The sequence below is a fragment of the Dromiciops gliroides genome, chromosome 2 (assembly GCF_019393635.1).
Source record: "Dromiciops gliroides isolate mDroGli1 chromosome 2, mDroGli1.pri, whole genome shotgun sequence".
In the NCBI taxonomy this organism is placed as follows: domain Eukaryota; kingdom Metazoa; phylum Chordata; class Mammalia; order Microbiotheria; family Microbiotheriidae; genus Dromiciops; species Dromiciops gliroides.
Genome location: NC_057862.1, coordinates 311261293 through 311285666, shown reverse-complemented (window position 1 = coordinate 311285666; position 24374 = coordinate 311261293). Strand labels below are relative to the sequence as shown.

At 41.1% G+C, this 24374-nt stretch overlaps 1 long non-coding RNA gene across 1 annotated transcript; it reads left to right on the top strand.

Annotated features, from left to right (window-relative positions):
* The first annotated feature begins 12446 nt into the window (after window positions 1–12446).
* Window positions 12447–23665, top strand: LOC122742857. Its single transcript, XR_006354957.1, has 4 exons — window positions 12447–12621; window positions 14832–14927; window positions 19357–19526; window positions 23526–23665. It is a non-coding gene; the product is annotated as an uncharacterized LOC122742857 (long non-coding RNA).
* Window positions 23666–24374: the final 709 nt, after the last annotated feature.

The following is a 24374-nucleotide window of genomic DNA, read 5'->3' as shown; positions in this document are numbered from 1 at the left end:
CTGAATGGATATGTGTGGGGCTGGGGAGTTAATAAGGAGGGGGAAAGTCAAAATTGATTGGGTGATTGGGAGAATAGTACAATGAACAACAGAAAGGGGAAGTTGGAAGGAGGATCAAGTTTAGGGGCAAAGTGGTGAGTTCAATTTTAGACATGTTTGGGTTTGAAGTATCTTGCAAGTCATCCAGGTAGAAATGTCCAGCACAAAATTGGACAGAATCAGACTACAGATGAAAAAATGACTAAGATTCAGACTGAATATATTGATTTGACAGGCAATAAGAAAATTGACTAAAATGGAGACTACAATAGAAACACACACACACACACACACACACACACACACACACACACACACAGAGCAACAACCAGCCAACTTAGTACTGCAGAAGAAACTTCACATAGATGAGAACAGGCAGAAAATGGATTTTTTTTGGGGGGGGGGGGCTGGGCAATGAGGGTTAAGTAACTTGCCCAGGGTCACACAGCTAGTAAGTGTCAAGAGTCTAAGGTTGGATTTGAACTTGGGTCCTCCTGAATCCAGGGCCCATGCTTTATCCACTGTGCCAACTAGCTGCCCCTTTTTGAAAAATTTTTTTGTTTGTTCATTCATTTATTTGCTTGTTTGTTTTTTGCAGGGCAATGCGGGTTAAATGACTTGCCCAGGGTCACACAGAGAAAATGGACTTTTTAAAAAAAATGAGCAAATTGTTCAAATAACTGGAAAACAATCAGATCCAGGTAACAGACCTGGAGTACAGATCATGACAAGGAAATCTCAGGATTATTGACATCCCAGGACACTTAATAAAACAATGGAATCTAACTACAATATTCCAGAAAATAATCAAATAAAATTTCTCAGCATTCATTTTTTTTTCAATAAGCATATATATTAAGTACCTACTATGTCCCAGGAACTGCACTAGGTAGTGGAGATATAAAATGAAAAATAAAACAGTCCCTGTCCTCAAGGAACTTATAGTCTATTGGGAGAAAATAACACATATTCAGAAAAGTAAATACAAAATATACCTATAATGGGGCCAATCAGGACCTTCCCCTCCCCAAACTGGTGGGGTCATCCAATGAACCATGCATAGGGATCAGTTTGCTCCTTAACTCCCCACCCCCCTTTTTTTTGGCTAAGCAATGAGGATTAAGTGATTTGCCCAGGGTCACACAGCTAGTAAGTGTCAAGTGTCTGAGGCTGGATTTGAACTCAGGTCCCCCTGAATCCAGGGCTGGCGCTCAAGGGCTATGTCAAAGATGATAGGTCAATGATCTAAAGAACAGCCCATTTAGTAGTTTTTAAAAGGAGTGACTCTGGGCAGCTAAGTGGTGCAGTGGCTAAAGCACCGGCTCTGGATTCAGGAGGGCCTGAGTTCAAATCCTGCCTCAGATACTTGACACTTACTAGCTGTATGACCCTGGGCAAATCACTTAACCCTCAATGCCCTGCCCCTCCCCCCAAATAAAAATAAATAACAGGAGTGACCCCACCCTCTCTCTCCTTTTCCTTCTCTTTTTTCCTCTCTTTGGTGCCTGTTACTTAAAACTCAGGCAGCCTTTTCCTGAGACTTCCAGAGAGTAGTGAAGTTTTCTCTACTTTCTCCATCTCCCAGACAGCAATGGTGATTGCACACAAATGATAGTAAGAACACGTTCTTGTTTAAGTGAACCCAAGAACAGATCTCAGTTCCATAGCTGTTCTTTTGCCTTATGTCTCTTTTACCTATCCAGTACACAAAGTACAGTAAATGTAGGTTCTCAAAATGAACAAAATTTGTCTACAACATGTTTGCATTAACCTTAAAATATGTCAGACCTTGAACCCAAAAAGATCTCAACAAAAAAGTTACCCTTATTAAGAGGAAATTGTGCATTTGCAATACATGTTGTCAACTTACTTGTTCATTCCCAATTTTTTTTTTTTTAGTGAGGCAATTGGGGTTAAGTGACTTGCCAAGGGTCACACAGCTAGTAAGTGTTAAGTGTCTGAGGCCAGATTTGAACCCAGGTACTCCTGATTCCAGGGCCAGTGCTCTATCTACTGTGCCACCTAGCTGCCCCATGTTCATTCCCTATTGCAAAGAAAGCTGCGCCATTAGAAGAAAAAAAATTCTAAAGTTAAGAACCACTGAACTAGAGCAATTGGGAGAGCTTCCTATAGGAAATGGCATTTGAGTTGAATTTTGAAGGGATCTAGGAACTATAGAAAGCCAAAGTTAAAAAATATATATTTTATTCTAGTAATGAGAACAGCCTGTGCAGAGGCAGGTGGTTTAGTAATAAGCAAACAAACAAACAAATAAATGAAAAATAAAATTAAAAGCAGAAAAATAGAATCCATAGAGTCTGACCAGAGAAAAACCTAAGAATGAACACATCTAGATATATCATTAATAAGCTCCAACAGTACAATGATAACCAAAAAGACTTACATGTTAACAAAAGAAATGCAAAAGTCATTTAACAAGAAATAATTACCAAAAGCACACTGAGGGGCAGCCAGGTGGTGCAGTGGATAAAGCACCTGCCCTAGATTCAGGAGGACCTGAGTTCAAATCTGGCCTCAGACACTTGACACTTACTAGCTGTGTGACCCTGGGCAAGTCACTTAACCCTCATTGCCCTGCAAAAATAAACACATTCACACTGAATGTTTCTAGAAGAACAAAGGATGTTTGAAATAAAGGAATATAACTTTGGAGGTATGTGTTGGTCAGCACACTGGTGATCAATTGATGTGTACCTTCAGCCAAGTAATAAGGTTTTAAATGAAATATAAAAAGGGGATTTATATTTTTTATAATGGAATCAGAAAGATAGCTTTGGCTAGCCAAAGATCAGTCTTACCCCACATGACCTTTAAATTCTATCTCTAGAACTGGTAGCTTGCCAGTTCTAGAGACAGTATCAAGACAGGAAAGCTTTATGGAATGTGACTCATCAGCCTAGAAGAACAACAGCTATGGAGAAAGATCCCAGTTCTTAGGAGAGATTTTCCCTTGAGCCTTTACCTGAGGGCAACATGGTGGAAAGGGATTTCTCCTTCTCTCCTCCTCCCCTTGCAACCCATTACCGCTCCAATTGGCCGTGTCATCTTTTAGCAAAGTTCCCAGCTTAGTAGGAGATACCAGAAGGGGGCAGGCCACAGGAGTAATCTAGTCAATATGGGTGCCCGCAAGAAATGGGATACCTGGCAGCAGAGAAAAAAGTCAAATATGGATTCAATAGAAAATTAAGTTATTGAGATTGGGAGGTGTTTGGCAGAGAGATTCAAGGCCAGAGAGCCCAGTGGATGACTTAATTTATTGTTGTTGTTCATCCTTCATTTTTTAAAGAGAACCAGTAACATCATGGGGTGATATGTTGGCTTTCTAAATTCAATTTGAGTGAGGTAGAGTTGCACAAAGTTGTCAGTCTCACTCTCTCTTCCAGAGTCATTGCAGTTCAGTAGCAATATGCTCTAGTAGAAAGAATGTTGGGTTTGGATACAAATGTAGAGTACACAAGTATAAATAGAGTATACTAAGTATAGTAACATGATTAGAATATAGTTGTGGCAAGACATGTGTAAGGAATACCTTTAGCCAAGGCAACTCTGACACCGAAGGGCTCCTATAATCTTCTATGTCCCAATGTCCTCATGATGTTCCTCCTCGGGAAGAGCAAATCCAAATCAAATTTAGAAATGAAAAAAGAGTGAACACAATGAAGCCAAAAGAAATTAAGAATATTGTCAGAGATTACTATATACCGTTCTTAAATGAATAAATTTAGGGATTTAAAAGAAAGAGATGATTATCTATATTAGTATAAAATACCAAAACTAACAAAACAAGGAATGGATAATCTAATAGACAAACTTTAGAAAGAAAAATCAGAGAAGACGTAAGAGGGTCTCTGAAAAAAGAGACTGAGCCAGCCCAGACAGATGCACAACTAAATTCTACCAGACTTTTTTTTTGGGGGGGGGAGGGGGGCAATGGTAGTTAAGTGACTTGCCAAGGGTCACATAGTTAGTAAGTGTCAAGTGTCTGAGGTCGGATTTGAACTCAGGTCCTCCTGAATCCAGGGCCGGTGCTTTATCCACTGCTCCACCTAGCTGCCCCCCTACCAAGCTTTTAAAGAACAAGAACTTCTATCATATATAGACGGATTAAAAATATAGAGAAAGATAATGAAATGACTAGTTCTTCGGATGAGGTTTAGAATTTGAACCCTAAAGTAAACGAAGACAAAGCTGAAAAAGAAAACTAAAGACCAATATCTGAAAGCTACAGATGTATATCACTAGATGCCGCAAAAAAATCTTCCAAAAATATAGTACTCATTCATGATTTAAAATTATTTTAAATTACAGGAACAGAAGGCTTTCCAAAAGTAGATAGTTTAAACCATGAGATCATATTTACACAATCGTTTTAAATGCTCAAAGCATTCCCATTAAAAACAGTGTTAAATAGGAATATCCACCTCCACTATATCTAGCATAGTTTTGTGAATATTAATAATAGGAATAAAGTGTGAAAAATACTAACATTTTTTAAATCTCTTATTTGCAGGCATGATTAGATACCTAGAAAACACAAGATAGTTAACAAAAAATAATTAACGGAAGTAACAAGTGATTTTAGCAAAGTAGCAGGATATGAAATAAACCGACAAAAATGATTTGTTTTTCTTGATGTGCTTCAACAAAAATCAAGAAAAACTGACAGAAACAGAAAAATCCTTTACTATAATAGCAAAATGCACCAAATAGCTGAGCATTAACTCTTGAAGATGTACAAAAGACCTAAATATCATTTCAAATTGATTTTGAAAGAAATCAAGAAGGAGCCAAACAAATAGATGGGTATAGCTGGATTATGGATAAAACCAAATAAATAGAGTAGAAATGACAACAATACCCAAACTTACTTAAAGATTTATCCAATACCAACCAAAGTACTAAAAAGGTTATTTCATAGAATTAGATGAAGTTATAACAAAATGTATATGGAAAAATAGATATGTAATATATCAAGAAGAAATATAAAAATAGAAAACTAACCAAAAGGGACTAATCCTACTAGATCTCAACATGTATTATAAACCAATAATGATAAAAAGTATCTAGTATTTTTTTTTTTAGTGAGGCAAATTGGGGTTAAGTGACTTGCCCAGGGTCACACAGCTAGTAAGTATTAAGTGTCTAAGGCCGAATTTGAACTCAGGTCTTCCTGACTCCAGGGCCGGTGCTCTATCCACTGTGCCACCTAGCTGCCCCAGTATCTAGTATTTTTAAAAAAACAAATTATTGAAACAGAATGGGGGCAGCTAGGTGGCGTAGTGAATAGAGCACTGGCCCTGGAGTCAGGAGGACCTGAGTTCAAATCCAGTCTCAGACACTTGACGCTTATTAACTGTGTGACCCTGGGCAAATCACTTAACCCCAATTGTATCACCAAAAAAAACCCAAACAAACAAAAGAAAGAAAAAGAAAAAGAAAAAAGAAAACGGAATAGAGAACCTGAGAGCCCAAGAAAGATTAGTGCTTGATGCTTAAGAAACACAGGCAAATAAAATCCCTCACTACTCAACAAAATTTGCTGAGGAAACAAGGTAGATAGCTTTGTATCCATATACTACAATAAGTTCTAACTGGAACCAAAGTTTAAATATAAGAAACAAACCTTATGCACACACACATACAGAAAATAAACATGGAAGAAAAAAGAATAGATTTGTCTCAACTCTTCAAGAGGAGGTATATTTTTATCAATTAAACAAATAGAAAGATTTATTGGAGTCAAAAATCAATGGTTTTCATTATACAAAGATAAAAGAATTTTGTACAGCCAAAAAAACTAAAATTTTAAAAATGTAAAGTGATTGGGGAAAATGTTTTAAGTAACTATGTCAAACAAAAGTCTAACATTTAGAGTCTCTAAAGAATTGATAAACATTTTTGACACTAATAATTCATACACTCCAACAGGACACAAGTCAAAGGACATGAGCAGACAATATGTTCAGGAAGAAATACACCCTTTGACCCAATGATACCACTACTAGGTCTATATTTCAAAGAGATCACAAAAAAAGGGAAAAGGACCCACATGTACAAAAATGTTTATAGCTGCTCTTTTTGTGGTAGCAAAGAATTGGAAATTGAAGGGATGACCATCAATTGGGGAATGATTTTAAAAGTTGTGATATATATGAATGTAATGGAATACTATTGTGCTGTAAGAAATGATAAGCAGATGGATTTCAGAAAAACCTGGAAAGACTTATGTGAATTAATGCTGAGTGAAATGAGCAGAACCAAGAGAACATTGTACACAATATCAACAACATTGTGTGATGATCAACTGTGACAGATTTAATTCTTCTCAGCAATACAGTATCCAAGACAATGCCAAAAGACTTATGATGGAAAATGTCCTCCACATCCAGAAAAAGAACTGTGGAATCTGAATGCAGATTGAAGCATACTCTGCTTTCACTTTTGTTGTTGCTTTTTTGTTATTGTTCTTGTTTATTCTTTCTTGTATTTTTTTCCTTTTTGTTCTGATCCTTCTCTTACAATATAGCTAATATGGAAATATGTTTAACATGATTGTAATATATAACCTATATCAAATTGCTTGCTGGCCTCGGGAGGGGGGAGTAAGGGAAAGTGGGAGAGAAATTTGGAACTCAAAAAAAGTATTTTTACATATAATTGGAAAAAAAATGTTAAATAAAATAAAATTTTTAAAAAGAAGAAATACAAACTTTATAAACAAAGAAAGGAACATCAAAACAAAGCTTCTGATGTCACCTTAAATTCACTCTAATGACAAAAATAGCAACAACAAAATTCAGTGTCAGCAAGTCCCACAAAATTATTTTGGGGGACTTCACACAAGTGTCAAAAATTGAAAAAGCTATTTAGACTGAAAGCCCCAAAACTGATCACACCTTTCGACTCAGTGATTCCACTGCCAGGATTTTATCATAAAAGTATCACACAAAAAAGAAAAGAAAGTGCCTACCTGGAGCAAAAGATTTGTATTTGTCTCATTTGTAAATGTAAAAAATAGGAAAGAGACTATATTACAAGTTATTTCATTTGATCCTCATTAACATAGATAAGTGAAATCTGAACAGGATTTGAACTCCGGTCTTCCTGACTCCAAGGCCAGTGTTCTATCCAATTATATTGTCTAGCTGCCTGTAGAAAAAAAGATAAGTGAATGGAACTCCTTCCTTTGTTTCTGGAGGTTTGGGGGGAGGAGGTATGGATGTGAAATTCTGCCTATAGTATTGGATTTGATTCATTTGTTGGTTAGTTTTGCTGAACTGCTTTTCTTTCTTTTTTATTCTTTCTTATTAGGGATGGTTTTCTGAGTGGGGGTGGACGGATATGTTAGGAAATGCAAGTGACGTAAAAACAAGATACAAATCCGATTTTTAAAAGGAAACTGAATGTAACTCTTGAAGCATGCCTGTATCCCTTATGATATCATCGGCTGCATTCTCCCGAACAAAATGGGGGTGGGGGAGAGGAATTAAAGGAATTACATGAGGGAGAAAAGACTGGTCCTACACTCCATGGCAACAATTGGTGTAAGAATCTGTGCCCCTTGGCCCCAGCTTCCCTTTGCCAAATATCTAAGACTCAAACCCTTCAGCAACTGGGAGCCTATCCAATAGGGTGTTAGCCACTCTCTATAGTTAATTTATTCACTGGCAAATGTTTATTTAACTATTTGGTCTTTAGATCCCTAGGCTTATTAAATAAGCTTCAGGAGGAAAGGTTTAGCAAGTGGGTGTGTTCAATCAGAGACAGATGACTGGGGTGGGGCGTTATTTGTTCTCAGGCAGTTATCAATGGAGACAGGATCAATTATTTTCATTAGATACAGTCAACAAAGGCAGAAGGGATAAGGGTTCTTAGCTGGGAAAAGCAGAGGTTAACTACTGGAGGGGAGGGGAGGGATGGGAGGAAGAGAGAAGCAGAGAGTTAAGCTCCCCTTGCCAAGGCAGGACCTGATGAAGGACACTTACTGGGCCAGAAACTCTTTTCATCAAAGGAAGACTAAGAGAGGTGATTACTGTCCCACAATGCACAGGAAGAAGTAGAGAGAATCCTAAGAAGGAGGGATGGGAAAGGACTAACTGCTTGTCTGGCCCTGCCCTTCAGACAGGGCAGGATTTGCTACCAAAATAGTACGTTCCAACATAAACACCTAGAAGGTAGGGATCATATCTTCTTTGTATCTTCAAGTGCCCTATACATGAAAGAGCTTTGTAAAGACTCAGGACCAATGGCTCCTATGTGTACTTCTTTCTAAATAATCTGTGTATTGGTAAACAGTCTTGGGCATGGCAGTGCAATATATGCTGCAGGCCTTTAATAAATGATTTTTCAAGAAATAAATAGAACCTTGGGTATGTATGTATATTTGTGTGTGTGTGTATATGTACTGAAGACACTCAGCTAGCCCTCCTGTGTGGCTCTCTCCTTTCTCCTACTTCCTTCTTCAGTCATTCTCCCCCACCTCCCTTCCACCACCCCCTCCTCCCTGTGCCTTAAGGCCTGCCAATATCTCCCACAGATAATGTTTATCTCGGCTAAAGAAGTGGAAATAGCCACTTCCTGAGGTCTCTTAGATGAGTGAGTCACTCTTCTGGGATTTCTCTACTGCAGAAAAACTTCCCAGATACCTGTATTCAATCTAAATCTTACTTCTTTTGTGATTTTATTCCAGAGAAACTCCAGAGTGACCTGCTTAGGAAATTTGGAGTTTAACTTCTGCAGTCTTGCCAATGAGGCTGTGGGTAAATGTGGGCAATCTCTTCTTGTACTATAAGAAATAAGTGTAATCATGCTAGATGCGCACACGTGCTCACCCCCCCCCCACACACACACACACACACTCACCAGCACCCTCAGCCCAGATAGAATGAAAGCTCCTTGAGGGCAGGAGAGTTTATTTTGTTCTAGTGCCCTCAGTGCCTAGCATTGGGCCAGATTACAAAACTGGTGATTAGAAAGAGCTTTATGGAATTCTGTTGTCTTAATTTCTCTATTTATGAAGTAACCCCGGTTAGCCTACTACCAGGATTGTTAACCAATTACAAAACATTTTAATACATACTCAAAAATATACCCTAGTACACTTGACTTGAATCCTTGGACTCCTATTTTATGTCCCCAGACTAAAATAATAATCTAAAAAGTCCCATGTAATCTGAATTGTTTTACCTAGTCAATCATACCTCCCTTTCTTGATCCCTAGAGTGATAGAGTATTAACTGTTAGTTTGCTCATTCATTCATTCATTCATTCATTCGCTTATTTATTTATTCATTGAGTCATTCATTTGCTTATTTATTTATTCTTTCATTCACTCATTCATTTATTTATTTATTGAGGGGCAATGAGGGTTAAGTGACTTGCCCAGGGTCATACAGCTAGTAATTGTCAAGTGTCTGAGGCTGGATTTGAACTCAGGTCCTCCTGAATCCCGGACCCATGCTTTATCCACTGCACCACCTAACTGCCCTGAGTATTAACTGTTTATTACTACTCTATTGCTAACCCTAATGACTGACATGTATATAGCTTTAAATCATGTTACATGCATTATTATCTTATTCATGCCCAACCTTACCTGTGACATAATTTCCATAGTATCATCTTCAATTCACAGATTTGAAAAATCAGTATTGACCTGCCCATGGAACACAGAGTAGCTGGAGTCAGGACAAGAAGCCAGATCTTCCTAACTCCTAGTCAAGCATTCTGCCCACTACATCAGCAGTTGTCAATATGTGGTCCAGAGATCCTTACGGATTCCCAAGAACTTTTAAGGGGGAGGTCAAAACTATTTTTATAACAGTAAAAGTTTAAATTTCTAATGTGATAAACATTGATAGGCATAACCCACATCAACAAGTTTTTAGGGGTCTTCAACAATTTTTTTCCAGTACAGAGGGGTCCTGAGACCAAAAAGTTTTTAAGAACCACTGCCCTGTACCATACTGTCTCTATCAGTGAAAAGCAGCAGTAACATGAATACATTTTTAAAAGGGCGGAAGGGGATAATCCAAAGATCATTTATATTTGGCTTTGGAGTATGTTTTTGCACTTACATTTGAATATGGGTGTGTCTAATTCTGGGAATTCATGATACTTCCACCTAAACAAGCAAGCAACACTGGGAATACCTGATTTAAGAAAAATTGGGTAATGGCCCAGTTTCCTGTCCTCTCTCCTCCCTTCTCCTGCCCCCCACCCCTCCAGTTCTTTGAAATTCTTCATTCCACAATGGAGATGAGCAGGCTCCTTTCTCTAACTGATACAAAGCATCAGCCTAAGATAAACTGTCTCCACTCCCTCCTGGAACCATTTTGCAGACTCACATCTTCTGTGGGTAAAGGGAAATTGTTCATTGTATTGCTTCATAAACCTGCTGAGCTGCTACACTGGAGGCCATATAATTATAGACAGTAAAATTAAAGAGAAAGAACTTAACTAAACAGAATAGATAAATAGTGGCTGATATTTTATATGAGCTTTAAGATTTTCAAAGAGCCTTATACTCATTGTTTTGTGTTATCCCCACAACAACCCTGTTGAGATAGGAGCTACATTATCCTTATTTCAGGGATGAAGCTCTGAAACGTTACTTGCTCAGGGTCACACAGCTAATAAGTTTCAGAAGCAAGAGTTGAAGCCAGGTCTCCCCGATTCCAAGTCCAATAATCTTTCCATTATACCTCACTGCCTCTTAATGGAAACTTCAGTAAGAACAAGAAAACAAACTTCATTGTTGGCTATCTGACTAAATAAAGATGGCTGCAGAGTTCGCCCTATTTGTTCTCATTGTCCTTTAAAATTTCATTTGACTAATCCCGATGTTTCAATTACCATTATTTATTTACTCAGGGAAGAAAGATGCCCACTCTGGCTATCCCAGTGATAGGGGGAAAAAAAAGCCTTTTGCCCATTCCAGTGACAGTTCCCCCTGTTTTTACGTATTTGAAGGCTTTTCCTTCTGCCTCAACCTGGGTTTTTCCAGCATTGAAAATTATAATTCCCCCCAAAAAACCCAAAACAAAACAAAAACAAGAGGGCAGCTAGGTGGCACAGTGGATAGAGCACAGCCCTGGAGTCAGGAGGACCTGAGTTCAAAATCCGGCCTCAGACACTTGACGCTTACTAGCTGTGTGACCCTAGGCAAGTCACTTAACCCCAATTGCCTCACACTCACACACACACACACAAAACCCAGAAAATTATAATTCCCTTCTCCCCCAACACACATTTCCAAAAGCATCACCGAAATATCCACAGAAAATAAAAAGAATATCTGACCTGGAAGCAACTTGAGAGGGTACCTGGCATAAACCGTATCTGAGCAGGAATAACCCTCTAAAAGATATCCTAGCTACAGATCATTCAGCTTCCAGTGGAAGACCTACAATAATGGTGACCCCCCACACCCCAGAAAGTAGCCCATTCCATTTTTGGACACCTGTAATTATAAGGAAAGTTTTCCTTAAATGGAATTGCTTTTCTGCAGTTCCTCTGGAGCCAAGCAGAACAAACCTACAGCCTCTTCCACATGACAGCCCTTCAAATACTTGAAGGTATCCTCTTCACCCCCTGGGTCTTTTCTCCAGGCTAACCATCCCCAAATGCTCAAAGTCCTTCAATAGTTGTATTCAGGTCACTTCTTTCAAATAACACTATGTAATGGGCTCAGGCTGTTTTTCATACTTAATCACTAATAAATAAAAAGAAAAGGCTTGGGACGAGCTTGGAGACTCACCAACTGTGTGCCCCAAGACAAATCATTTAACCTTCCGATGCCTTAGGCTCCTATCTGTAGAATGGAAATAATTAAACAGATGGATCTCACAAACGCAAATGGCCTTAGTGTCTCAGTGACTGGTATTACAGGAAAGCTGAACAGGAAAGGACAGGTGGGGAGCTATGGCAGCTCTTGAAATCTATAAACAAATGCATTCAGATTTGAAGTGCTATAGACAGCTGCATTTAGACCACCACAACTGACCCAGAGGTCATTACAGTTTTCTGCTTTTAAAAATGCATCCACTTTGGGAGCATTTTCGGGGCTATTTGTGTGGAATGAAGACACTGTTGTAGCCTCATTTATAGGAAAGACTCATTGAATTACACTTCCATCCAAACAAGGGAACTCCTTTATGAGGCTGCTCTTCAGGGACTGGAGTAATAGAGTTACTAGTTAATTGCATTAATCAAGTATTCAGTTATTCATTCAGTCAACTAACCTTTTTTTTTTTATTTTTGAATGCCTACTATGTGCAAATGCTAAGTCTGAGGTTTCCCGGGGACAATATGAATGACACCATCCCGGTCCTCAAATAGTAGAATTATCTTTAGGAAGAAAAGATTGAATTTAAGATGTGTGTGAACAGTGTTATAGCATGCATCTACTGCAAACCACCCTCCTGTCTTTCAAACGAGATGATCATAGACGAAACATCACGGAGCTGGAAGGGGGACTTCTAGCGTTGACCCATGCCTCAATTTACAGATGAAGAAACTGAAGCTCAAAGGTTGGATTACTTGCCCGTGGTCACACAGCAAGTAAGTGTAAAGAAGGCAGGATTTAAAAGCAGTAAGAAACAGATACCGAAAGAAAAGGCATAAAGGAGAGAAAAAGACAAAGGGACGTGTAAACTGGCAGATAGGATCTAAAGGCTTTCTATGTGCCTTCCTTTCTCTACCCCCCCCCCCCAAAAGACACATGAAGATGAAAAATGGGGGGGGTGCATCTAAGGGGATCTCCTAAGACCGGCTCCGATAGGAACCCGATCTCTGGAGGTTGCGGGGAGCCGAGCCCAGAGCGAGGACTGGAGAGAGCAGGCGGCCCCAGGGGAAAGGCTGAGGCTGTGGAGGCAGCTCCCGGGCTGCTGCGGGGGAGGCGGAGGCGGAAGCGAGGGAGGCCGAGCGCGGTGGGGATGTTTAAAGGAAATTTACAATCATTTCCTCTCTGTGGTTTGGTGACAAATCAACAACATCCTGTTCTTTTGTGAGGCTCCGGGCGCCTGCCAGGCGGAGGCAGCTCAGAGGCTCTTAAAGCGATAGCCGCCCTGCCGCCCGTGAAAAGAGGCGGGGTGCGGGAACCTGGAGGAGGGAGACCAGGCAGGGGGGATGGGAGGATGAGGGAGGAGGGGAAGATGGGGGGAGGGGAGAAAGAGCAGGCCTCCACCCTGGCTCCCTTCCCCCCCAGCCACGGCTCCACCCCGGGCGGCGAGGAGGAGCCGGGGGCGCAGCCGGAATGCGGAGAATGACCGGAGGGGGCTCCGCCTGACCTCCCCACCCGCCCCCTTTCGCACGAGCATCTGCTCTGAAAACTTAATGAGGTCGGATCGACTTCCAGGGAGGAGGACCAGCAGCAGTGAGAGGAAGGGGAGGATGAGCATTGCAGCAAAACCGGGGGGGGGGGGCGAGTGTCACCAAGGGAGAAGCAGGGGCAGGGACCCCCCCAACTTCTTTTCTCTGCATCTCCCCCCCCCATCTCTTCCTTCTGAACATTGCCCAGAAAGGGGGGGGGGAGGCGAATGAGAGCTTGCCGCAGAGATCCATGATTGATGGCAGTATCCGGGCCATCCTCCACGGAGGGGGCTAAGAGGGGGATGGAGGGGGCGGGGGGTGGGGGCCAGCATCCCGGGGCAGGAGCTGAACGGGAGCAGCGGCCCCTCCCAGCAGCGCAGCCTCGACTGCCTGGGGGGTTCCGTGTTTTGTTTTCCCGTCACAGCTTGCCTTTCCTTTGCAGCCTCTCCAGCCTCAAAAATATACAGAGCTCTGTGAACTCCAGAATTAAACAGCTGAGTCTTAGAAACACAGAGCTATACGTACCTCTAAAAATGATAGGAATATATGTACATACACATAAGTGTGTAGAACTATGTATCTAGAAAGACAGAGATAAGCACACGCAGCTTGTGTTGCAATTGATTTCGATTTCCATATATTTATATTTACAATGCCTCGGAAGCTTTTGCTGAACACAATTCGGAGGGCATCGTTGGACCTACAAAGATCAGTACTGCCATGGAGACTCCCTGGACCTCAGGACATGGACCCTTCTGCCAGATGGTGGAGCTTGTGGTTCCCTTCTTAAAATGTTTAAAATGCATTTTAAAATAAAATAAAACATATCGGATTGCTTAGGAAATCAATTGTGTTGAAACAATTACAATTTTTGTTTTTGAAAGTTCACAAACACTAGGTTAAGAACCCGGATTCTATGGTTTTGGGGACCTTGGCTCTGATCAAGGAAGGGAGAAAAATCCCTTGGGCAGAGGGAGAGTTAATAAAAGAAATGAAAGTTATTATACTGCAGTCAAATAAAAATAAAGAGCCAGCCATAACTACACTCTTTCCACCAGAGTCCTAAAAGCTGGGCAGATGTGGAATGGATTCACTACAGAGCAAAGAATTGGGCCTCAGCCAATAGGGGAAAAGCAACAGAGTATGTCTCCCCAGTGCAAGACTCCAGACCCAGTTCTGCTGCTGATGTTGTGTGACCTTAAACAATTCATCTGGCTTTTCTCATCCCTAAAATAAAGGGATTGGGGTAGATAATCGCTAAGATTCCTTTCGATTTACATGTGTGTGTGTATATTTCCACTTATCTGTGGAAATAGCCTCAAACTGCAGCAAAAACAGTCTGGTTAGAGGTATGTAAGAACTTTATTGAACTTTTAAATATTGAAGGAAGATTTATAATACTTAGAGTTGGATAGGACCTTAGATATTATCTAACCCACCCACTTCCCTTCATTTTGCAGATAAAGCAACTGAAGCTCCAAAAGATCAAATGACCTGTCCAAGATCACACTAAACAGGCCCAGGATTTGAACCCAGGTCAACTGACTCCAGATCAGGTGGTATTTCCTTCCCTAAAGACTTGCAAAAATAGTTAACATAAGTGTGAAGAGAGGGAATTGGAGCAGATGACCTCCAATGATCCCTTCCAAGCAAGGATTTTATGCTTAAAACTGATGTGTTAAGAAAACAGCCTTAGACACCTTTTCAGTTTCTCTGTGTTTATTCTCTTGGTTCCTTTCAAAGATAATCCCCATAAAACACTGGGTTTTGGCCTTAACTAGACAGAGGCACCATTTGGTGAAGATGCTAACGAGAATGCATGAACTTCCTATGTACCTCAAATAACAGTGGGGGCAGGACACATGAAACGCCTGCTGCCAATCCAGCTGACTCCTGTCCTTCCCTTCACCTTTAGCCACATTCTCCATGATGTTCTTCCCTTGGGCAGGGGCATGCTTGGAAATGGAACCAGACTGTATACTAGAGTCCGTCCCTGGGAGTGCATATAGAGAGAAGGTAGGACAAGGGAGGTATGTAGACCTTCCAAGAATGCCTTGTTCAGGGGGCAGCTAGGTGGTGCAGTGGATAGAGCACTGGCCCTGGAGTCAGGAGTACCTGAGTTCAAATCTGACCTCAGACACTTAACACTTACAAGCTGTGTGACCCTGAGCAAGTCACTTAACCCCAATTGCCTCACCAAAAAAAAAAAAAAAAAAAAAAAAGGAATGCCTTGTTCAGGCTAGGCAACCTGCAGCCTCTTTGCTCTTGGGTTTTTAGACAAGTGCAGATGGTTCCAATCTTTTGTGTGGTGGTTTTATCCAGGAACAAATTCATTTTCAAGGAAATTAAACCCAAGAGGTAAATCTGGCTCCCCCACCCCTCTGCCTGAGGGTAGTTCTGCTCTGCTGCTGCTTCACCTTGGTTTTGGAAGCTTTATAGCTACCATACATACAGGTTCTTTCTTGGAGAAGATGGATGGGTAACTTTTGACATCCCACCAACAAAAACAAAACAAACAAAACAACCCAACGATATGTGAAAAAGTTAAATATATGCATACAAGGTAGGGAGCATCCCCAAATCCTGTCTTTCCTTTGAGACTAAACTTCAGGTTCCTGTTTCTATAACAGAAAAGTGAAATATAATGAACAGTTCCGTTCCTACCACCACCATTTTGTCAAGAGAGGCTCTATGGGGGGCAGCTAGGTGGTGCAGTAGATAGAGCACTGGCCCTGGAGTCAGGAGGACCTGAGTTCAAATGTGGCCTCAGACACTTAACACTTACCGGCTGTGTGACCCTGGGCAAGTCACTTAACCCCAATTGCCTCACCAAAACCCAACCAACCAAACAAACCAAAAAGAGAGAGAGAGAGAGAGAGAGAGAGAGAGAGAGAGAGAGAGAGAGGCTCTATGGCAGAACCAGAAGAACATCATATACAGTATCATCAACATTATGTGTTGATCAACTGTGATAGACTGGATTCTTCTCACCAATACAATGGTACAAGAAAGTTCCAGGGGACTCATGATGGAAAAGGCTCTCTAAATCCAGGAAAAAAAAAACAAAAAACTATGGAATCTATGGAATATAGATGCGGATTGAACCATAATATTTCTTTTGTTTTTGGTGCTATTGTTTTGCTATTTTAAGGTTTTTCCTTATTGCTCTGATTCCTCTCTTATAGCATGACTGATGCAGAAATGTTTAATGTATGTGTGTATGTGTATATGTGAATATACATATATATGTGCATAGATACATATACATACACACACACACACATATATAACATAACCTATATAGGATTGCCTGCTGTCTGGGGGGGAGGGAGGGAGAAAAAATTTGAAATTGGAAATCTTATATAAACAAATGCTGAAAGCTAGCTCTGCATGTAACTGGAAAATAATAAAATACTTTTATTTAAAATTTTAAAAAAGAGAGAGAGAGAGGCTCTATGGTCTAGAGATGAAATCCTGGCCTCTGGGAGTCCAAAATCTAAATTTATCTCATATTCAATTAAAGTCAACAATAAATAACTTGTTAAATGTTTACTACTTACCAAGTTCTGTGCTAGGTGTACAAAGACAAATAAATAGTTCTTGCCCTCAAGGGGATTAGATTCTGCCGTGGGAGTATAACGGTACTTGGATAAGTAAATACAAGTAAGAGGGACAAAGTGCTAACTAAAAGGATCGGAATGCCTTATGTGTGAGAATTTTGCAGGGAGGGGGAAGATAGAGGAGAGGATGGGAGGAGGACCTGCATTCCAGACACGGAGGACACTGTCCATCTCCACAAACACACTGTCCCCTTTGGTGAGCACTGTATTCTGTTTGCATAGTGTCTCTAGATTCCCAAGATGATTCAGTAATTACAACAGGGGTGAAGGTTCAGAAGCTGTGTAATAACAAGACAAAAGTCATCCACTGCACTGTGCCTCAGTTTTCCCAATAAATAACCAAGGATCCACAAGATTATGATACTATTTCTTGAGAAAACTGATTAGCACCATTTAGAAGAATTTTTAAAGGCCCTACTTCCTTGTAGCCATTTACAGTGGTATAGAATGACCCCCTATCAGCCAAAGTTTTTTTTTTTAAGTTCCTCTTTTTAATTCCCCTTCCTTTCCCTTTCCCTTTCCCTTTCCCTTTCCCTTTCCCTTTCCCTTTCCAAAGAATCTTTTCAGGAAAAACTTTAGCTCCTGTAGGAAAAAAGGGAGGGGGGAGGAAGGGTTCACAGGGGTTTAAGATTTAAACTGATGGGTCATTAACACAGTAACAAAGCAAGCAGGAATTTTCCAGGTCACCAGCCAACCCTTTACAGTGGCATTTAAAATTCATTGGGGGTTGGGGGTGGGGATGAAGAGGGTAATGCTGGTGGTCAGGGTAGGGAAGAAACGCTCCCAGCTCCTAAGGAAAAAAGGAACAGAGACTTTATGGTAAGCAAGACCTCTTAAACATCAGTAAAATGTATTTAATTTGCTCTGGACTTTGTGGTATTAATCCTTCAGATCCCAGCCCTGTCACACATTACTTGTGTGACTTTGGACAAGTCACTTTCTCTCTCTAGGCCTCAGCAAAATGAAGGGACTTAACTAGATGACCTCTAAGGTCCCTTTCAGATCAGTGTGACCCTGAGCACATCATTTAGCTTTTCAGTGTCCAGCACAATTCTTTAAGGTAAGGCTATAAGTTACAAGAGCTGCAGATATTCATTCATTCGGGGAGGGGAGTTTCCAGTCTGGGAGGTTCCTACATTAATGAACTCACAGGCCTAGACCAAAACAAATCAAAATTAGATGCTGGGGGTGGGGGAAGCCATCAGTCCAATGTATAGCCAAGATAAAGCTTTAAGCCAAATATTCTCCCTGGCCCTGTGACTAGGAAACACTTGGCTCCTTATTCCATCCTCAACCCCAATTTGCACCATTATTTAAAAAAGAGAATGTTCTGGGAACATCCACCACTTCTTTCGAACCCACTGAAACCTACCCAGACAGACATACAACCTGACTTGTTCCAGCTGGGGTGAAGTTCAGGAGGGGAGAGCCTTAGCAACATTGTACATTTCCCCCATATGTTTGCATTTTTTTCATTTAGTTGCTGGCAGGCTAGAAGTCACAAGGGAAGACAGCTCTAGCACTTAATTGGTAAGCAGGACTTAACTGCTAGAAATATTCTTCCTGTGATTGACTTCCCTGATGAAGAGAGAATGACAGTCATCTTGAAATGTGATTCCACACAGCTTGCTTATCCTTGGAACTGTCACCCCACCCCATTGTTTCAGATCAATGGCTACACCTGTGCAAGTTTAAATTCCTGGCCCCTCCAACCCACTGTCCCCAGACCCTGGAGGTGCCCTTCTATTCTGGGCCTCCAACCTCACATAAGTTTTCTTAGGTGGTGATTACATATGTGTCCATGGGCCAGAATGACTTCCTGCAGACAACTCAAAGACTATGCAGATTCTTTGATCCGTCTGGAATTTTATTGTATTGCATGTTACTTAAAGAAGGTTAATGTTTGGAACTTGGGGACTTTTTTTTCCCTTCACATAGAGATGTTTGTCATAATGGTATTTGACCTGTAATAACAATTTTGACATATGCCCTTGGGAGATGTGACCAGGCTCAAGATCTGGAAATGGGGAATAGTAGTGGGAGGAGAAGAAACTCAGAGGAGCTTATCATAGCAAGGCTGTGATAAATAGATTCAGAGAAGAGGCAAGTTGCATATTTAAGCTGTCACCAGAGAGAACTCTGAATGAAAATGAGTTCAGGCTGAGTATTTATCTACTTGGGAAAGATGTGGTATAAAGTCAAAAAACTTCATTTTCCCCACTCATGCCACCCATGCACAAAAGTAAATTAGTCAAGCACTAAGCATACCTACTATGTGTATTCTCTGGTACTGGGAAATCTAAAAGTAAAAAAAGAATAGTTCTTGCCCTCAAGGACCTTACATTCTATTTTTTTTTTTAAATAGAACCCTTCCCAGCCACCTTTGTCATTGGACCCAAGATTCTCCTGTCTGGCCTTGAAAACGTGTCCTTTTGAAATTATCTCTCCAGTATCCAGTCAAAGATCAAATCATGTCGATTTTCCCTTCAAAATGTCTTCTGTGAGTCTCTTAGAGGCAGCCTGCGCCAAGGAAAAGTAAGTACTGATTACATCAGAGGACATGGGGTTCAAATCCCACTTGTGTCACTTGTTGACTGACTACAGAGAAGTCAGTTTCCTCTTTCTGGACCTCAGTTTCCTCATGTGTAAAATGAGGGGGTGGTACTGGTTGAACTGTAATGTGCTCTCCAGCTCTAAATCTATGGTCCTTCTGGCTCTCATCACTTCTCATAGGCTCACAGGATTTAGGGCTGTTGGAAGAGACATTAGAGAGCCTCTAGTAAAAATTAATGATAACAACAACATCTGTGTGGTGCTATAAGGTTCACAAAGAGCTTTACAAATATTATCTCATTTGATCCTCATGACCCCCCTGGGAATTAGGTGCTATTATAATTTCCTTTGTATAGATGAAGAAACAGAGACAGGCAAAGGTTAAGTGACTGGTGTAGTCACACAGCAAGTAAGTGTCTGGGGCTGGATTTGAACTCAGGTCTTACAGATGAGGAAAATAAGGTCCAGATGGATTGAAGTTACTTACCCCAAGGTCACACAGGCAGTGCTACATAAATGCTAGCTGTCAGATGTTACTAAATAACACAGTTGGGCTTCAAATACAGGGCATCTAATTATAAATCCAGTGCTCTTTCTAACTATCCCATACTGCCTTCTCACTCCCTTGTTCTCCAAATGAGGAAGACTGATGCTCTGATTACAGGAGCATCTTCATTAGTATCTCTGCCTCCAAGCCATCCCCGAACACCACTGCCATATTTAACTTCCTTAAATATCACTATCATTATATCACTTCCCTGCTAAAAAAATCTACAATGGTTTCCTGTTTCCTACAGCATCAAGTCTGAACTCCTCAGCCTGACTTTCAAGGACCTCCCTTGTCTCATCCCATCCTACTCAGGCAGCTTGATTTCCTACTATTCCCCAGGATACACCCTCTTTTTCAGTCGGGCTTGTTCTCTCACCCTCCAACTCAATAGCCTTTGTCCTGTCCCCTGCCCTCCAACACCCCCCCTTCCCCCCCACCCCCCACTCCCCACCCCCCCACCCCCACCTCTAGAATACCTTTCCTACTTGATTGCATCTTAGCCCCTCTACTAGGGCCAGCTCAATTCCATCTCTTCCATGAAGATTTCTTTAAATATTCCTGTTTTCATTGGTCTCCACCATGCCTGATCTCCAAATGGCACACACAGTCTATGTTGTACAAATTAGTAATTAATTACATTGTTTCCCATTGGGAAATCATTTGTATGTATTTTAGTCTTGACTCCCCAACAGTATGGAAGCTCCTTAAAGTCAGGGACCATGTCTTATGCTTCTCTCTCCCATCCCCACCCCTAGAATCTAGCATAATGCTAACTAAGCTTGTAGTCGGTGCCCAATAAATATCTAGAGATTTATCAGTTTCTCTATTCCCCAGCATCTAGTAGAGTGTCTTGCACATAGTAGGCAATTAATCAATGTTTGTGGATTGATTGATAAATATTCCAGAGGCAGCTAGGTGGAGCACTGGATAGAGCATTGGCCCAGGATTCAGGAGGACCTGAGTTCAAATCCAGCCTCAGACACTTGACACTAGCTATGTGACCCTGGGCAAGTCACTTAATCCCAACTGCCTCAAAAAAAAAAAAAGATAAGTATTCCAGATTTCAAATCTGGAATTTTAAGATTTAGTGTTTTAACTATAAGCCAGCCTTATCCACCAGTTCCATTGCTCCCTTCCGCGCCCCCCCCCCCCATTTAGCCACACTTGGTCTTTTCTTCAAGGACTATAATGGCAAAGGAAGATGGTGGCACTTGAGAGCTGGGAGATTCTTTGTATCCTCATGGAATTCCAAGTTTCCCTCAGAGCTCAGCTCCTGTTGCTTCTTCTATGCGGTCTTTCTCAATCCATCTCCCCACCCCCAGCTAACCAGATGCTACTGCCTCTCCCTCAAAAATTACCTTGTATTTGTTTTGTAAATATATTTATGTCTACATATAGTCTACCCTAGTTGAATGTAAGCTTCTTCAGGGCAGTGACTGATTTGATTCTGTCTTTATACAGGGTGTTCCAAAAGTCCTAGTGTTTTAGAGTGTTGCACCAGGTCTTTTGGGACATGTTGTAATTCGCACTAGGCTAAGTGCCTAAGGGCTCATAGAAGGAATTCAATAAATATTTGTTGACTGATTGAAATGCATCCCCACACTTCAACTTGCATATGGGTAGTCTATCTCCTCACCTAGACAGTACACTCCCTGAGAGTAAGAAAGTTGTATTCTATTTCTTTTTTATCTATCTGTAGCACCCTAGTATAGGGTTCTGTTTAAAGTCTGTCTGTCTCCCTGATCAGCTCAGAGGGTAGAAGGAAGCCCTTTTAATAACCATCCTGTCCTGTCCCATCACCCGCTATATTCAAAAGAGGCTCCAATATTTCATGTTTCTCCCCTTCTGGAAGTTGGAGGGGGAAATCCCAGGAGCAGATTCACATGCCCGCTTAATTGTGGGATTTCAAAAATGGGGCATGTTGTCAAGTAACCCTGAGGAAGCCAAAGGGAAGGAAGGAAATGGGTTTTTGGTTAATGAGACACAACAGCAGCTGTTTTATTGGGGGGAGGGAATGAGACTGGTCTCCATGATACGTGTATATTCACCAAGCTCAGGAGGAGGCAGACATGGGAATTTTCATCATTGATGACTCGATGCTATTGTCTGGGCCCAACATCCAACAACTGTCCTCTTACCCCACCCCCACCCCACCCATATCCCTACCCTCTTGCCCAGTCTGAATACAGGAACCAAAGTGTTCTCTAATCCTAGCACTGTCACTGACTCATCTGAGATCCTAAGTCAATCCTTTAGTCTTCCATGCAGCCTGGCTCAGGGCCACCCAAGCACCCTGGGAGAGTAGCCTGGGAGGAAAACCAAGGAGCACAGCCTCCTCATGGGTGCCTGGATAAAGGCATGGCTGAGAAAACATTTGCAGGCTACTAAGCATGGGTGCTTATTTACAAAGCCACCTCAGTGTCCCCTTCCTCCAGTAATGCATCTTAGAAAACCAGGGACCATTCCCAAGATGCAAAAAAGTCAAACAGGAATCATAAAAATTGCCCTAAGACCATCCTCCATCCTCACTTGCACCACCCCTCAATCCTTCATGTCTCATCCTTAGGCCTCTTTTTGCTATTTATAAGTCAAGTTGGGTTTTTTTTGTTGTTGTTTGTTGGTTTGGTTGTTTTTTTTTTTCTCACTCACTGACCTCTATTTCCTCCTATCCTCTTCCCTTTTCCCTCCACTCCAACTGAGTTTTTGGCAAAGAATTTGTGCTGATTCTCCAGCTGACTCCTGGCACAATTCACCAGACAACCTACAGGCTGAGAACTGATGAACCCGAGGCCCATCCCGCAATGAAGCTGTTTAGGTTTCCTGGATGGACAGATGCGGCTTGGCTGTGGTTCCACCTTAATAGTAACAATGACAACAATCACCAAAATATATTTCTAGAGTCCTGTAAAGTTTGAAAAGCACCTTTTCCTTTTAGCAACTCTGTGAGGTGAGCAGAAGGGTCAGAGCTCTAGAGATGGAGGGGCCCTCAAAAGCCATCTAATCCAACCTACTAATTGTATACTCTAGGGAGTTTGAATGATTTTACCTATAGTTACATAATTAGTAGGTGTTGGGCCCTTTGACTGCAAAGCTAATACAAGTATCATCTGCATTTTACAGATGAAGAAACTGAGGAGAACCAAGGCCCCCAAAAGAATAGGACATCATAGAGTAAGGAACAGTGTATAGGAACAGGCTTTGCTGCCTGGCCTAAAAATATGTGTGCTGGGCAGACACATTTTGCCTTCTGTCAGCTAGTACAGCAAAGCACCCAATTTCCATGTAATATTATCAACCAACCATACCTATGAAGTCTGTATTTTTATAGCCAAAATTGGACTAGACAGGCTGACAAAAGATATTCCTTTTGCGAAATGCACTGACTGACTCCATATCTCTCACATTCATACCCTTCTCTCTACCCCACACAGATACCATCCTAGAAGAAGTCAGGAAGTAGAGATGAGGAAGGAGAGCCACTGAAAAGGAATGGTCCATCTACAGAGAAAGAACTGATAGTATCTGAATACAGATTGGAGTATAATTTTTTTGTTAGTTCCTTTTTCTAAAGTTTTTTTGTCTGTTTTCTTTCACAACCTGACTAATGTGGAAATGTTTTGCATGACTGCACATGTATAACTTATATGGGAAGGGAGGGAGGAAGAGAATTTGGAACACAAAATTTTAAAAATCGATGTGAAAATTGGTTTATACATGTAACTTGGGGAGAATTCTAAACAAATAAAGAAAAAAAATAAATAAGTAAGCAAATAAATAAAGCAAAACAAAAAAAAAAAAGAAAAAGAATGGTCCTCTCTAATGGACTAATGTGGCAACCTCCTAATTGAGCTCTACATCTCAAGTCTTTTCTCTCTCCATTCTCCTCCACACAAATGCCAAAATGATATTCCTGAAGCACAGGTCTGAACAGGGCACTCCCCTACTCAGGAAACTTCATTGGCTCCTTACTACCTTTAAGGAAAGAACATGAATTATGCTTTTTGTCATTTAAAGAGTTCCAAAACACTTACTAGCTGTGTGATCCTGGGGAAGTCACTTAACCCTCACTGACCCACAAAAAAAAAAAAAAAGAAAAAAAATGGGGGCAGCTAGGTGGCACAATGGATAAAGCACTGGTCCTGGAGTCAGGAGAACCTGAGTTCAAATCCAGCCTCAGACACTTGACACTTACTAGCTGTGTTACCCTGGGCAAGTCACTTAACCCTCATTGCCCCATAAAAAAACAAACGTCATCCTAAAGAGTTCCAAAATCTGGCTCC